Raw genomic sequence first — 12516 nt, 5'->3', positions numbered from 1 at the left:
TCAAACACTCACCCGACGCTCTCTCTCTCTCTCTCTCTCTCTCTCTCTCTCTCTCTCTCTCTCTCTCTCTCTCTCTCTCTCTCTCTCTCTCTCTCTCTCTCTCATGTGAAGGGAGAGAGAAGAAGTAATGAGAGAGGAAAGAATGGAAAAGAAAAGGGGAAAAGGGACAAGTTTTCATGGTAGGAGAAAAAAAAGTTATTATAGAGGCTGAGGGGTAGGGATGGGGTGAAAAAGAGAAGGAACAGAAGTGTATGTTTGCAGAATATGGAAGTGGAAAAGAGATGAAAGAAGGGAATAAACGGGAAGGAAAGATAAAGAAAGTGGTTTATATAGAGGATAGCGAAAGGAAAGAAAGAAGGCAAAAGAAGGCGAGGGAATGCAGAAAGGGAAAAGGGAGTGTGTTGTAGAAAAAGAAGAGAGGAAAAAGAGATAAAGAAAATGGAATATCTTATGCAAAATTAGGAAGGGAAAACAAATGGAAAATGGGAAGATAAGAAGATAAAGAAGAGTAGGAAAATCAAAATGCTGCAAAAGATAGAGGATGATTGTACTTAATGAAGAGAAAGGATGATAAGCTGTGGAGAAGGAAAGAGGGGAAAAGGAGGATATGAAAAAATACATAATCTTTACAATTGACAAGACAATATGTAAATACTTACTGACCACCAGCATCACCACCAGCGCTACCACCACCACCACCACCACCACTGTCACTACCTATATGTATCCTCACATCTCCTTTACCTTCTCCTCAATGACCTGTCTATCTGTCCGTTTCCTTCCTCCCCACCCTCTCTCTCTCTCTCTCTCTCTCTCTCTCTCTCTCTCTCTCTCTCTCTCTCTCTCTCTCTCTCTCTCTCTCTCTCTCTCTCTCTCTCTCTCTCTCTCTCTCTCTCCGTCTCTATTTCCTCCTCAGTCATCACCACAAAACTGCAAAAGTCATATTCAACTTTGACTTTTTACTGTTAAGTTTTTTGTCTCTTTTCGAATTATGTGCACTTGATTTTTCATTGTTTTTCATTTCCTTTACCAACTCCCATTTCACTTACTTCTCTTCTTTCACTTCATCATCTTTGTATTTTTTTTTTTCTCTTTTTCTTTCTCTTATTCCTTTTCTTTCTCCTCCATCTCTTCCACTTCCACCACTATCACCACCGCCACCTTCACTTCCTCCTCTTCTTCTTCCTCCTCCTCCTCCTCCTCCTCCTCTACGTCCTCGTTCCACAAATCCTGCTGACAATAGCCGGAATCTTCAATCAATCAATGGGCTGAGTCAACTTCTCGATGACTCGTGGTTTCCAAAAGTAACCGCGATTTTCCGAGAGATGGACACAAGGAAGCCACTGAGCGCTTCCTCCTCAAGCTGATGTCAAGAATGAGTAGGACATCAGGGGACAACATTAGGAAGTGAATACAGTAGTACGTCTGTGGGACAAAAAAGTGACAGTATTCAAATTGCCTTGGAGAGTAAAAGAGTAAACACAAGGATAGAAATGTGGACTTATTTACTTTATTTTTCTGTTTTGTTGAGAGACTGAAGTGGACGTATCTAAATGATGCAATTATTCTTTTTTCATAATATTTCGGTCATTCTCTGTACAAAAGTAGATTATGGAAACCACATTATAGTAAAACTCTATGATTATTTCAGTGTGTGAATCAGTGACTGACTATTTGCTCTTTATCTTTAAGAGATTATTTGTCTTTCTATCTGTAGCACAACGGGGAGTATATGGTTGTATTTGGCACACCTCTGTCTGATAGTTCATCTGCGTTTGTTTAAATGCTTACCTATCTGTCTGTTTGGCTGCCTGTACCATACAGGGAGTGGATGGCTATTTTATGGCATATTTGTTAGTGTCTGTCTGTTCCTTGCACTCTTGAAAATGGCTATTTATTTGTGACACGTCAGGAAGTGTTTTTCTGTATGCCAGTCTGAGGCACACCTCTCAGTACTGTACCGTGTGTCAATGTGTGTGTTTGTAACATAGCTCTCAGTGTCTATCTGTGGTAAAGTGGGGAATGTTTAGCTCGCTGTGGTACACATTGCCTGAGTGTGGAACACTTGTGTGGCTGTTTATTTGATATCATTATTACTATTGATATTACTATTATTATTATTATTATTAGTAGTAGTAGTAGTAGTAGTAGTAGTATTATGATTATTATTATTATTATTATTATTATTATTATTATTATTATTATTATTATTATTATTATTATTATCATTATTATTATTATTATTATCATCATTATTATTATCATTATCATTATTATTATTTTTATCATCATCAGTATTATCATTTTTATCATTATTATTATTATTATTATTATTATTATTATTATTATTATCATTATTATTATTATTATTATTATTATTATTATTATTATTATTATTATTATTATTATTATTATTATTATTATTATTATTATATGATAACAATTATTATTATTATTATTATTGTTATTATTATTATCATTATTCATGCAGAATGTACTGTCCCAAGGAAACAAAAAGAACATGAAAAAGAGTCGCTGAGACGACATTCCTTAGGAAAGGTGAAAACGTTATTAGTTTTTTGCTACACTTCTGAAAGGTCATCCTTCTGTAGAACACCTTTGAATGACTATCTGTGGTTCAACAACAATTAGTCAGTGGGACATCTTTCAGTGGCTCGTCTCTTATTGGCTCTCTGTCCGTAGCACAACCTAGAGATAATAATCCTCCCTCCCCACACCTCGTAGCGCTCCACACGATCAGTACAGCTTCCCGTCCCGCCCATCCACACATCCACACACCAGCTTTAAAACCTGACTGAATTCTGTCACTTCGAGATTTCCAAATGAGAGAGAAGTGGGACGGAAAGCTCCAGCTATTCAGAAATGTAGGCAACATGGTCCAGGCGTCCCACAGATGTTTTTCAATCCCGGTGAGTGTAAAGGCGACTCTGGTTGGCACTAGGAACATTAAGAGCTGAGACACAAAGTACGATAGAGCATATGCGCGCATTGAATGAAAAGGATGCCTGAACGAGTTATTGCAAGTACTTGTTCGTGATGTGCCTGCATGTAATAGATAATATGTTTCCTATCTGAGTTCGAATATCCACGTGATTCCAAGATTAGCGAGTATGTGATTCACCGACTGATTGAGTAATTGAGTGAGTGATTAATTGAATGACTGAATGAATTAAGGGATTGGTTTATATATGCCGAATGATTTGTGAAATAGATGAGAATGATATTTTATGTAAAAGTGGCTATAGCTAAGAGCAGAAAAGTTGGGTAAAAATATGAAGGTGCAAGTTTCTTGATAGAATGATTGGTTTATTGACGATTAATTGAGTGGTTAAGTAATTACTTTAATGATCTACCAACTGTTTATTTCGCTCTTTATAGATTATATGCAAAAAAACAAGGAGTCATTTTAACATTAGACATAATTTGTATTCATCGTGCAGGAAGTCTACACTCAAAAGGCATCTGTCTATATACGTATCACCTCTCCTTTTTCTTTTCTTTTCTCTCTTTTCCTGTCAGTGGGGTTTCATGAATGGTGGGCGGGGAGAAGCCCTCTAACATTTGTGTCAACCTTTTGTGCAGTTAGCAGAGGACTAGTAAGGTGTATTGCTTATGCGAATGTTGAGTCAGGGTACCTCGTTATAAGCAAGCTTGTTTCCTCTGTGTCCGCTCTAATTTATTCTTCCTCCTGCTACTCCTCCTCCTCCTCCTCCTCTCTCTCTCTCTCTCTCTCTCTCTCTCTCTCTTGCGATAATCTGTCACAAAAAGGGTGAGTGTGGGAAAGAGACGATCGAGGACGTGTTTCTGATCTGGGAGGCTAGGTGAGATTTATTGGCCAAAAGAAAATATCGTCATCGAGAGGCCCAGTTTTTTTTTTTTTTTTTTAAGGAAGGGACACACGGGACAGGTGGCCGGGGCAGGAGAAGGAGGGCGCAGAATTGATGTGGAGGGAAGGGCGAGGGAGGGAGACATATAGATGAATGGGAGAGTTATTTTGGTAGGTCAGGTGATAGGGCATGGAAGTGAGGCGTGAGGGTGTGCTGCTGTATTACACTTATGTTCCCCTATGCACAGGTGTATATCAGGTGGTGCTTAGTGCTGCATTTTGATGTCTCAATAGGTCTGGAAAGCTGGGTAGGGGCAGCCAAGTCTGGGGAAACCTTTAGCAGATGTGTGGGTGGATGGGTGGGTGAGCGGGTGGGTGCACGGAGGTGACGCGGGAGTGGAGTAAGGGAGTAGAGGGAATGTGGGTGGAGGTGGGGGTGAGTGGAGGTGTCCAAGGAGTCGACGCAGCAGCAGGCTAGGGGGGAGGTGAGGATATGGAGGGGAGCGGAGGGCAGGAGGGAGGGAGGGCCGCACCGCACCACAGCCAGGGACCAGTTGGCGAGCGGAGTCGGGTTGAGAAAGATCCTCCCTGTCTCGTGGTCCACCAGCGTTCCACAAACCCCAACACGGCACTCCAATCTCCACCGACGCCCCGCCAACTCTTCGCCCCCGCCGTTGCCACCGCCGCCACACCCTCGCTCGCGGAATGTTCCGAGGGCGACAGCTGAGTGTGTCCCGTCAGCCGTCGGCCGACCCCGCCCCGCCCGCTGTGCCCCGCTGAGTCTCGTGACCTTACTGTTAACACTGAAACTTCTCTCGTCCAGGAAACAGTTGTCAAAAGTCTTCTTGCGAGTGTAAGTGTTGACGTTTCGGTCTCTCAGCACGATGCTTCCTCTCCTTAATGTAGGATTAACTTTGCCTTTTTCCTCGGGTCTGGTTGATGCGGTGCTGTTGCTGGGTGAGTGGTGTTGCCTGTAAGGCACACCTGTAGCCTCTAGGTCTTGTTTGGGTCTTGCTAGCTCGCTCCTCCATGTGGTGACGTTGTCTGGCTGCCCCTGGTGCTGTTCCTCACCACAGCCACACGCGCGGCGCACGCTGGCCGGCGCTCACCACGCCACTGTAGCCTGAGTGTCGCTGTGGCGGAAGAGGATTTGCAACACAGGAATATCTCGTGGCATTTATCAAGGTAAGACTTGCAACTGAATGTCAATCAGGAAATGTGCTCCATCCGAGGTGGGGGGGGGGATTGCGTCATCCATCGTCTGTCGTGAAAGAGGCGCCTTCATGACCTCGTGCTCGTTCACTGCTCCCAAGACAGGGTGGCGCTGCCATATGAAGGCTGTGATGTGCCCTGTCCTTCAGTAGTGCTGCCGACGTCCCGGGCATTCCGGCTGCTGTTAGCGGCGTCCATTTGTCTATTACCCTGGTGACCTCTGGAACGACCCCTGCCCTCCCCTGCCCTATTTCGTCCCGGACCGGTCCGCACATACAATGGTGTGGGGCGGGGCGGCACGGGACAGGACCAAACCAGATGGTGATGAGCACGAAATGGGTCAGCGGAGTGAGATGGGCAGGCGGATCAATATATGGATTACCTCAGCCACAGCTCCTAAGGGCCACGGGGCGGCCTCCTCATGCCTTTACACTGAGGCAGGAAGGCAAGGGAAGGAAGCAGTAGGCCAGTGGGTCAGGTGGGAAGGGGAGAGAGAGAGAGAGAGAGAGAGAGAGAGAGAGAGAGAGAGAGAGAGAGAGACTTCAAGGATACAGGATGATGTGAGGGGAGGAGAGCAGGATGGAGAATGGAAATGGGAAGGGGAGGTAAGAGAGGGGCTGAGCTTATCTGATGAGTAATAAATGTGAGGTGACATACCTGTGCTCTCAGCCGGTAAACTGATCGAAGGCAAGTGGCATTCACCTGCACGACTGTTGTGTTGGTGCTGACTGTGAGAGGGAAGGTTTATGTAGAACCCCCTCATACGAGCTGCCTTCCACTCCACTTGAAAGTCTTATGTACTTTACACAAGATCGAGGCGAAAAGGTGAAGATGTAGGTTAAAAAAAGTCAATAGTTTTAATCTGAGAATATAGAAAGTGAATTAGCAAATATTATTACAAAAAAATACTATATGGTGTGTGTGTGTGTGTGTGTGTGTGTGTGTGTGTGTGTGTGTGTGTGTGTGTGTGTGTGTGTGTGTGTGTGTGTAATTTCACCTCGGTCGTCTGCTGGTCACCCAGCCAGTCTTCCCCTGATGGACTAAGAGTGATGCGTTGTAAAAGACGTGTCTAGCAGAGAGAGAGAGAGAGAGAGAGAGAGAGAGAGAGAGAGAGAGAGAGAGAGAGAGAGAGAGAGAGCATACTGCAACTATCAGTATGAAAAACAAGATAATCTATCGTTAATGGTAATCTAGATAATCTATATAATTTTTCTTATTATCATTAAATACCACTAATCACCATCACCACCATCACCTTTCATTTTCGCCATCACCATCACGGCCACCACCACCACGATATAAACCTCCCCTTTCATCATCACCATTATCATTACCATCATTACTCTGTTATCCCATCAACATTACCATCATCATCACTATTACCTTCACATTACCCTTGCCCATCTCAACGTCATTATCAACATCACCACCTTATTACTCTCTCATCATATCACTCATCACTATCACCACCATTTTACCATCTTTCCATCGTCACCATCGCTGTATAATCCCTTTTAATATCGTTGTCGTCACCTTCACCATCACATTACTCTTTCATTTTAACATAGCCTTCACAAGCATTATCACTATACTGTTCATTATCATTATCACTATCACTACCATCACCACCACCACCATCACCACCACCACCATCACAACTCGCGAATCACACTTCTCATTATATTTTCTTCAGCCTACCACGCAAGGCATAAATTTCAGTTGCTCTCCTCTTCTTTAAACCTTCCACTTCCTTATCTTTACTCCTCCTCATCTTCTTCCTCCTCATCCTGCTTCTCCTCCTCCTCCTCCTCCTCGTCCTCCTCCTCCTCTTCCTCTCTTCCTCCTCCTCCTCCTCCTCCTCCTCCTCCTCCTCCTCCTATTCCTCCACCTTCTCCTTCTCTTATATTTTCTTCCCATGTGGTGGTTTCCAAGATATCTACAGCTCATGCAAATGGTGCGTTACTCTTGGGTCGTGTGCATTCATAGGAAGAAGATAACTGACAGGAAAACATTTAGACTTTCTCTACGACTACTGCTGCTGCTACTACTACTACTACTACTACTACTACTACTACTACGATTGCTATTAATTAGAAAGAAAAGAATGAAAATATTGTTGCAAATTAGGAATAAGAAGATGAGGAAGAGAAAACAGAAAAAAAGAAAATGAAGATGAAAAAGGGCTTTTAAAAGGAGAAAAGAGCTCGGAGATAAGATGAGATGGGATTGGAGCAAGTAGGAGGAATAATTAGAGAGAGAGAGAGAGAGAGAGAGAGAGAGAGAGAGAGAGAGAGAGAGAGAGAGAAATGGAAAGAATAGGGAAAGAAGGAGTAACTTTGAAACTTAATGGAAAATAAAGGAGATAGGTGGAGATAGGATGTATAGGAAGAAGGAATTCAGTCAGAGGAAACCAAGGACTAAGATGAAGCAAAGACGGAAAAATGAGAAATTAAAAGTTGAAAAAGAAAGAAAATTAATCGATAGATATAAAAGAAGCGAACGAAAGGAGAGATAAAGAAAAATTTAAATGGGAGAGAAGAAAATAAGATAACTAGAGAAAGAAAAGAAGAAGTCAGCGAAGAAGGAAAGGGAAAACAGAATAATTATACTTTGAAGGAGAAAAAAAAGTCATATTTTTCACATTTTGATTGAGGAATAATGAGGAGGAGCAAACGAGGAAGAAGAAAAGAAGAGGAGAAGGAAGAGGATGAGTAGGGAGATTAGGACGAGGAGTAAGAGGAGGAGGAAGAGGAGGGGGGAAAGAGGAGGAAGATTTATTTTTATATTTACTTTTTTAAAACATAAATCTTGCTTCATTAAAAACAAGCAAACTTAATTGATAATTTTACATTAAGTGTCCGTTGAGGGAAGTGGAATTATGAGGAGTGAGACTGGATGGGAGAGTATGTGGTAGGGAGAGAATGAATGAAGATTGGGACTGAGAGAATTAGCAGAACAATTAATGAAGTAGTTGAAGGAACTGTGAGTGAGAACATGCAAGTGAAAGTGGAAGAGGAGAAGATATAAGCTATGGAGGAAAATGTGTTGAGAAATGAGTGAAAAAATAGCATTAGTGAAAGGTTGGATGACACTATGAGAGACAGAGTGGATGGGAAAGTGTGAGGGAGAGATTATATGTTGAAGAGACTGTGTGCAAAAAAGAGAGCGAAATAATAGAAGAGTGAATGATAAAATGGAAGGAAAAGTAGAGGAGTGGATAGGAGAGTGGGAGTGAGAGAGTGAAAGGGAAAGAGAATATGTGGAAGAAACTGTATATGAAAATGAATGAAAAATAAAAGAATTAATCGTAAAGTGGAGGACAAGGAGGAAGAGTGGGAGGAAGAGTGGGAGGAAGAGTGGGTGGGAGAGTGAGTCGTTCTCTCACTCTGGTTTCGATCCATATTATGACATCATGGGAGGTGAACGTCAATATCTCGGCGCGGTAATGACTCGGTAAGAGAGAGAGAGAGAGAGAGAGAGAGAGAGAGAGAGAGAGTGAGTGAGTACCAAGTAGAGTAACACGTGACGTTGGTACTAACATAGGTATTATGACGACGAAGAGGAGGAGAAGGAGGAGGAGGAGCAGAGAGAGGAAGAGCAAGAGAAGGAAAAAGACTACTGGGATCAATAAAAAAAAATATAGGAAATAAACCTATAAAGAAGTGGGAAAAAACTGAAGTAGAAAGTAGTGAAAGAGGAAGTAAAGACAGAAAGAAGAGAAAGTGTATAGGAGGATGGTAGAGAAGGAGGTAGGAGGGGAAAATGAGAAAGAGAGATAAATGAAGGGGTTAGGGAAAGTACCAAGAAGGAGTAGGTGGAGAAGGAAAGGTGAGAAAGAAAGACAAAGGAGGAGCTGCAGGGAGTGTTACACGAAAGAGTAGGAGGAACAAAAGTGAGATATAAAGGAAGGGGAAGTACCAGGAAGGAGGAAAAAGCAGAAATAAATGGAGACAGAAAGACAAAGGGAGGGAGTGTAGCTTGTAGAAGGCAAAGAAAAGGTGGATAGGCGAATGAAGAGGCGGAGGAAAAGGAAAATGGGAGCAGACGGAGGAAGAGGAGGAGGAGTATTAGACCGTTAAATAAAAAGGGAAGAGATGTGAATAATGAATTAAAGAAAGAAAAGGAGGAAATGGAGAAATAGAGAGAAGAAAGAATTGTATGCATTATAGTAATAGTATTAGTAATAATAGTAGTAGTAGTAGTAGTTGTTGTTGTTGTTGTTGTTGTTGTTGTTGCAGTAGAAGAAGTAGTAGTAGTAGTAGTAGTAGTACTAGTAGTAGTAGTAGTAGTAGTAGTAGTAGTAGTAGTAGTAGTAGTAGTAGTAGTAGTAGTAGTAGGGAGGAGGAGGAGGAAAAGGAGGAGGAGGAAGAGGAGGAGAAGGAGTAGATTCGTAACAGAGAGAGAGAGAGGAGAAGTGCATGAAAATCACTAAATACTGAAGGGAAGAAGTAGAAGAAGAAGAGAAACAGAGGAAGAAAGGAGTGTGGAGAATAAACTAGGAACATGAAGAAGAGGAAGAGAAGGAGGAGTAGGAGGAGGAGGAGAGCAAGAGTGTAAGCAGTAGATCATGCTGCACCGTGACTCCTGTTTACAGTGCGGTGCGTGTGGCCGTGACGTGGGGTGATTACTGCTGTGTCGCGGGTGTTTGTTCCACGTATGAGTAACACAGAGTGGAGGGCACGATCAGGTGAAGTGAGCCAACCCTCCCCTCCTCCTTCTCTGCGTCTGCGGTGTTTGAAGTCAATGTGTCAGTCCGTGAATTCGTGTTTGCTCTCTTTGTTTCCAGGTTCTGTCTTTCACTTGTAACATAATGGCTTTGATAGTGAGTGTTGTTCATATTCTATTTATTTCTATGAATAATATATGTGCGTCTAGTTACGTCTTTATTCATATATGTGCATCTCATACACACACACACACACACACACACACACACACACACACACACACACACACACACGTCAAACATTATTACTACAAACGTTATGATAGATTAAGAAATAATTAGAAGTGAGAAGTCTTATTTTCTTTCACTGCAGGAAAGAACATTAAAATATCAATTTACAGATTAGCAACGCATCACATGATGGGAAGAAACATTGGGTAAAGACCGAAAAGAAAAGACTAAGTGATGTTTTCTATTACTCACATACTTTCATATCAAGATGGTGCTTTATGACTATTAATGTGACGGAGGAATATATGATAACAGAAAATAAAAAGAACAATATCAATCACCATCAAATTATTATCTTTTTTCTATCTATAAATAACATTACAATTTTCTGTTGTAAATGTTCAAGGATCTTTGCGTCTCGTTGACTGAGTTTTCGATATAACTCTCCCCAGACTTTTACCTGATATGCTCACCTGCAGAGAGCCGCGCTAATCGCCAGGTGTGCAGCTCTCACCTGCCGAGCTGCCGGGAATACACGGAGATTAGGACGTGAAGAGGAATAGATTAACAAACCATTTGTATATCAAAGTAAAATCCAGTCTGCTCTTTGCTCAGAGTTACAAATTGATATAACATAAGAAAATAAAGGTCGTGCAGAGAGAAAATTTACCATCTGCTATCAACTTACAGAAATCTAACATAGAACCATGAAAAAAACAAAAAACAAGAAACAAACAGGAAGCTGAGAGAGAACACTAGACCTACACATGGCAGATCTTGTACAAAACATATTTACCTATTTCCTCATATCATTCTTATCCATAAATTCGTCCAATCTTCTTTAAACGTTACCTAATGATTCAGCACTAACAACTTAATTACAAAGTCTATTTCATTCGTGTATGAATAACTGTTTTTATACCAGTTTCTTACAGTCTTTTGTTTATATTTAACTTCATCGTACTTGAACTTGTCATTTCTTGTTTTTGTCATGAATACTGACCATGAGGATATTATTAGTGTCACCCTTGTTATCTAACCTCCGCTTCATGTTATCTAATAACGGCAGACTAAATTGATAAGCATGGTAACGTTTCTTTAATCAAGAACAAACACAACGAGAACTATTCTTTATGACATTTGATATGATTCTTACAAATAAGTATGAGAAAAGCTACAAAAACTAAAATGCATGACAGCATGAGTATTCACGAATGTTCTCCAGAATGGTATGAATAAAAAAAAATCTATAATAAAAATAGAAGTGAACAATGACCTGTACTCTCTATACCTTCCTCCAACACGAACGCTATTCACGCCCAAGAGAAATATTAGAATAGTTATTTATTTCTCTGTGTCAAATTATACGTTCATGGCCATATATTTTAGACGTTGATTGTACCCTTACACACACCCACGCACACACACACACACACACACACACACACACACACACACACACACACACACACACTCTCTCTCTCTCTCTCTCTCTCTCTCTCTCTCTCTCTCTCTCTCTCTCTCTCTCTCTCTCTCTCTCTCTCTCTCTCTCTCTCTCTATCTATCTATCTATCTATCTATCTATCTATCTCTCACAATCACCTTCTCTCATGTTTAATTTGTTATTCTTGACAATGCAACAAATTATTCATCAGACTTCCACGAACACTTTGGCTCGAATACTCCAGACACAAATACAAACTTTGATTTCTAATACCAGTAAATCCAAAACACAACAATGAACGCCTCCACCCTCTGAAATATTGTATTCCAGTGTAAGTGAATGCGAAAATAGTGTTGTGGTATCCTTGCCTCTGTTTATCTGGCTGCAAGAAGAGGAGGAAGAGGAAGAGGAGGGAGAAGAGGAGGAGGAGGAGAAAGAGGAGGAAGAGGACGAGGAAGAGAATAGGGACGGCCCAAGAAGCCATAAATCAGGACCCCGAAGCAGCAGGCAGGGTGAGAATAGTGACGGAGGAGGAGTGACGTGGAGACTAAAGAGAAGTACGTGACGAGGAAAGCAAAGGAGGAAAAACAGGAGGAGGAGGAGTAGGAGGAAGAGGAGGAGGAGGAGAAGGAGACGGAGGAAAAGGAGGAGAAGGAGGAGGAAGGTAATTGTTTGCAAAGAGAAAGACAAATAAAGCAAGGGTAGAGAAAAGACGACAAGAAAGACTAACAAAATTGAAGCAGATAGTTTTGTTCATAAAGAGAGAGAGAGAGAGAGAGAGAGAGAGAGAGAGAGAGAGAGAGAGAGAGAGAGAGAGAGAGAGAGAGAGAGAGAGAGAGAGAGAGAGAGAGAGAGAGAGAGAGAGAGAGAGAAAGGAGAACCTAGGGAGGACACACACACACACACACACACACACACACACACACACACACACACACACCGCAAGTCTTTCTTTGTGTGGTGGAAACTTTTAAAACATTTGTCCTCTGACGCATTCTTGCCGAAAACCGGACGAGACGAAGCCTGGGCTACAATAATTCTCTCTCTCTCTCTCTCTCTCTCTCTCTCTCTCTCTCTCTCTCTCTCTCTCTCTCTCGTAATCTGGTGGAGAAAGGA

At 41.8% G+C, this 12516-nt stretch overlaps 1 protein-coding gene across 5 annotated transcripts in view; it reads left to right on the top strand.

Moving 5' to 3' along the window:
- The first annotated feature begins 4393 nt into the window (after nucleotides 1-4393).
- Nucleotides 4394-12516, top strand: part of LOC123505138 (sodium/potassium/calcium exchanger Nckx30C-like) — a 406837-nt gene continuing 398714 nt past the window's right edge. For 4 of the 5 annotated variants that reach the window (XM_045256255.1, XM_045256233.1, XM_045256252.1 and 1 more), the window contains exon 1: nucleotides 4394-4700. The gene's annotated coding sequence lies outside the window, so the exon portion shown is untranslated. Of the gene's footprint in view, nucleotides 4701-4773; nucleotides 5033-12516 lie in introns of those variants that run through there. The other variant, XM_045256241.1, reaches the window with a different exon arrangement.

This window comes from Portunus trituberculatus, chromosome 17 (assembly GCF_017591435.1).
Source record: "Portunus trituberculatus isolate SZX2019 chromosome 17, ASM1759143v1, whole genome shotgun sequence".
Lineage (NCBI taxonomy): Eukaryota > Metazoa > Arthropoda > Malacostraca > Decapoda > Portunidae > Portunus > Portunus trituberculatus.
This window is presented reverse-complemented; position numbering and strand designations above follow the sequence as displayed.